Below are 4605 nucleotides of genomic sequence, written 5' to 3' on the forward strand. Positions count from 1 at the left end.
TCATGCCCGTTCATACCCGTTCATGCCCGTTCATGCCCGTTCATGCCCGTTCATACCCTTCATGCCCGTTCATGCCCGTTCATACCCGTTCATGCCAGTTCATACCCGTTCATACCCGTTCATGCCCGTTCATACCCGTTCATGCCTGTTCATACCCGTTCATGCCCGTTCATACCCGTTCATGCCCGTTCATGCCCGTTCATGCCCGTTCATACCCGTTCATACCCTTCATACCCGTTCATACCCGTTCATGCCCGTTCATACCCGTTCATACAGCTCTCTACTAGAACGGTACAGAGAATAATCAGAGTTGATCACGTGGGACACACATGAGGGCTTCAGTGTCTTGCCCAGGGACACTTCAGCATGTGACTGCTGGTGGAATCAAACCCCCAGCTCTCCCATTGGAGGACAACTGCTCTAACCACTCAGCCACAGCCGCCCACACACATCCATCCATCCATCCATCCATCCACTATGTTCCTCTGTACGTGACTGATGTCATTAAGCACTTTGACAACAGTTTCAGTTTTAAATGTGCTCTATAAATAAAGTTGACTTGACTCTTGTTCTGGACTCAGGTCTCGAGGCAGCATCTCGAGAAGGGAGGTCCAGACATCTCTCTCCACGGCCTCTTCCAGGTCTTCTGGGAGGACTCCAAGGTGTTCCCAGGACACACTGGAGGGACTATGTCCTGGGTCTTCCCTGGGTCTCCTCCCAGTCGGACATGACCAAAACACCTCCATATGGAGGCGCCCAGGAGACATCCTCACCAGATGAACCACCTCAACTGGCTCCTCTGGATGTGGAGGAGCAGTGGTTCTCCTCTGAGTCTCTCCTGATAACTGAACTTCTCACCCTGTCTCTGAGGGAGAATCCAGCTACTCTGCAGAGGAAACTCATTTCAACCTCCTGGATCCACGATCTCATTCTTTCAGTCTCTACCAGAGTTCATGACCAGAGGTGAGGGGAGGAACGTAGAGCGACCAGTAAACAGAGAGCTTTGTCTTACAGCTCAGCTCCTCTTCACCACAACGGACCGGCACAGAGTCCACAATACTGCAGACGCTGCACCAATCCATCTGTCAGTCTCATGCTCGATTCTTCTCTCACTCATGAACAAAACCCTGAGATACTTGAACTCCTCCACTTGAGGCAGAACCTCACCCTCGACCTGAAGACAACAATCCACCCTCTGACTGAGGACCATGACCTCAGATCTGGAGGTGCTGGTTCTCATCCCAGCTGCTTCACACTCGGCTGAGAACCGCTCCAGTGAGAGCTGAAGATCATGGCACGATGAAGCCAACAGGACCACATCATCTGCAAAGATCAGAGATGAATCCTGAGGCCACTGAACCAGAAACCCTCCGCCCCCTGGCTGCACCGAGAAGTTCTGTCCATAAAGCAGTTTTGTAGGCTCAATCATCCAGGTAACAACAAAAAAAGGTTAAATTGTGTCATCTGGACCAGATTCTTTAAGTGAGAAATATTTTGTCCCCCATCCGGAGGACTTCCTCAGTCTGCAGCCTGCCAACCAGATCTGTCCCATAGGTAACCTTCACTGCTGTGTTTCAAGACAAACTCCTGTTGGAATCTTAAAAGTCGACTTTTAACACGTGCAAAACAATGAAATGTTTAGGCCACATGGCCGACTGATGATTGAGCTCCACCTTTGTGGCCTTGGTCCTCAGGCTGTTTCTGTGAGTAACAAGTTGTCGTGGACTGGAGAGCTGTCCATGTCTCTGTGATTTATTATAATTTTTTTTTATTCATTTATTCATTCATTTAAAAGAAACAAAACAAATTCATCAAAAATAAAAAAATTGAATGAAAATGTGCAGAAAGAAAAAAAATTCTTATAATATCTGCCCCTTATTTAAAAGAATCAAATGAATAGAAACAAACAAACAAGTCAGACTTGAACGATCCCCAAATGAAAAACACAAATCATCAGGCATTCTTCACATGGTATCACACTTTACTAACAACTTTCACTTAATCATCTTTTGAAACATACACGTTGTTTTATAAATGTTTATGGTGATATCGAGACAAATCTAAAACCCTGTTCCTGAACTACAACGCAGCTCCTTCACACCAGTTCTAACTGGAGGTTTTACAAACATTCCCATTCCCTTCAGGTTATAATCACTCTCTTTTTTAACACATTTTAATTGAATATTTGGGCTAATATTTTATGAGCTTTATACATGACTTGTAAAATACTAGATTCAACCAAATCATAACATTTTAATAATTTCAACTGATGAAATAATAGATTTGTTGGTGACCACAGCACCTCCTACTAAAAATTCTTATAGCTCTTTTTTGTAAAATAAAAATAGGATTTGTAATTGTTTTGTATGATTTCCCCCAAACTTCAATACAACAGATTAAATATGGAACATCCTGATGCTGCTCAATAATCCAGGTAGAAAAATCTAAAAAAGTTCAATCTGGTCCTCTGGACATTCAAAAAAAACAAAACAAAGCAAATCAACAAAAAATGTAGAAATGTTTCGTCTCTCATCCTGAGGACTTCCTCAGTCTGAGGTGCTGTTTCCAGCTCAGTTTCTTAAATAGCACCTTCTCAGAGTGGATCAACCAGTTTGCTGCTGACAACCAGAACCAGCTGATCACATGCTCAAGAAGGACCATCAGCCTAACAATGGATCATTAGCACACTGATGGCTGTTTACTGTTCACAGAGGGCTGAGTGATACTAGCAATCACAGCATTGTAAGAGGGGGACAGTTGAACCTGGAGGCTCCACCCCTGTTTAATGATGGACGATTTCTTTTCACAAAGATGGCCTCCTTTACTCCTCTCTCAAACCATCGTTCCTCTCTGTCCAGGATGTGAATATCTTCATCCCTGAAAGAGTGACCACTGGCCTGGAGATGAGTGTAGACCTCAGAGTCCTGGTCTGATGATGTTGATCTTCTGTGCTGGTCCATCCTTTTGGCCAGTGGCTGTTTAGTTTCCCTGATGTAAGACTGATCACCCTCCTGACACTGAACAACATACACAACATTACTCTGTTTGTGCCGGGGGACTGGATCTTTGGGATGAACCAGTCTTTGCCGTAATGTATTAAATATGGAACAGTCATTACTTTATACAATATATACACAGCTTTGTCATTCAACAACTCTTTTCCTTTATACAGTAATGCAACTGATTTTATTATTTTTATTCTTAAGTAATTTACATGAGATTTCCACGTCAGCTTCTCATCAATAACGACACCCCAACATTTTATTTCATTAACTCTATGAATTTCAATACTGTCAATTTTAAATGGGACTTTGGTAATTTTCTTTCTATTACTAAATATCATGTACTTTGTTTATTCAAAATTTAATGATAACTTATTAAGTTGAAACCAAGTTTGTATTTTTATAAATTCTGCCTGTATCATCTCTAACATCCGTCCAATATCTTCACCCGAACAAAAAAAATGTGGTATCATCTACAAATAAAACACGTTTCAAAAGTCCTGACACATCAACCACATTATTCACATACAAAATAAACAACTTTGCTCCCAACACAGAGCCTTGAGGGACTCCACGTCCATTAACACAAAATTTTGATCTTACATTGTTTACCTGCACAAACTGTTTCCTATTATTCAAATAAGTGGATACCCACTGTAGCGCTAATCCTCTGATGCATATTTATTCAGCTGTTCAAGGAGAACGGTGTGGTCAGTCGTGTCGATTAGTGTACACACATTTCTCACCATTCTTTTTATTTTATTTTACTTTATTTAACCATAACAATACAAAACAAAAAGTACCAATTCTTACAATCAAAAGTTACAAAAAGGTGATTCATAACATAATAGAAATAAATAAATAAAGAACGATAAAAAAGGCATTATATGAGGGAATTGAAATTAACCAAGAAATTTACCAGCATTTTTTCCTTTTACATATTTTAAATATTTTGCACAGCACTTTAGCTCAGTCTTCCAGTGGTTCACATTAAGTTTACATTTGAAAAAACGACATTTATGAACATAATGTTTAGTTAATATAATCAAATTATTGACAGCATATTCATCATTTCCAATCTTATTAATTAACCCAAATTTGATTTCTTTTAAAGTGAGAGTAAGTAGCTGGATCCCTTTGGACTCGATCCACATCTTAAGATCAAGACAAACTTGCTGAACTATCATGCAGTCAAAGAAAAGATGTTCCAGGTTCTCACTCTCTGTCTCACAGAAAACACAGTTCCCAGTGTCCATTTTAAATTTTGTCCTTACAAATTCCTTAGTAGGATAAATTCTATTTAAGATTTTAAATTGAATTTCTTTGGCTTTAGGAGGGACCAGAATGTAAGGATGGTGCCCCCTTGTGGCGGGTCCCATCCCTACACTCCCTGTTAATTGTCTTGATTGTTTCCACCCTGTGTGCTCCAGGTGTTTGTGATTGTCCTGGCATTGTCTCCTGTTACCTCTTGCCTCCGGAGTTCCTGGTGATTCACTGCGTAGGCTGACTGGCTTACTCGGAGGAAGGGCGGTGGAGCGCGAAATTCAAACTTGGACGGACAAACTTTTGACGGAAAATTGTGGATTTTGGAGTGGACGGTTGG

This window comes from Nematolebias whitei, chromosome 9, assembly GCF_014905685.2.
Source record: "Nematolebias whitei isolate Nwh7 chromosome 9, NemWhi1, whole genome shotgun sequence".
NCBI classification, from domain to species: domain Eukaryota; kingdom Metazoa; phylum Chordata; class Actinopteri; order Cyprinodontiformes; family Rivulidae; genus Nematolebias; species Nematolebias whitei.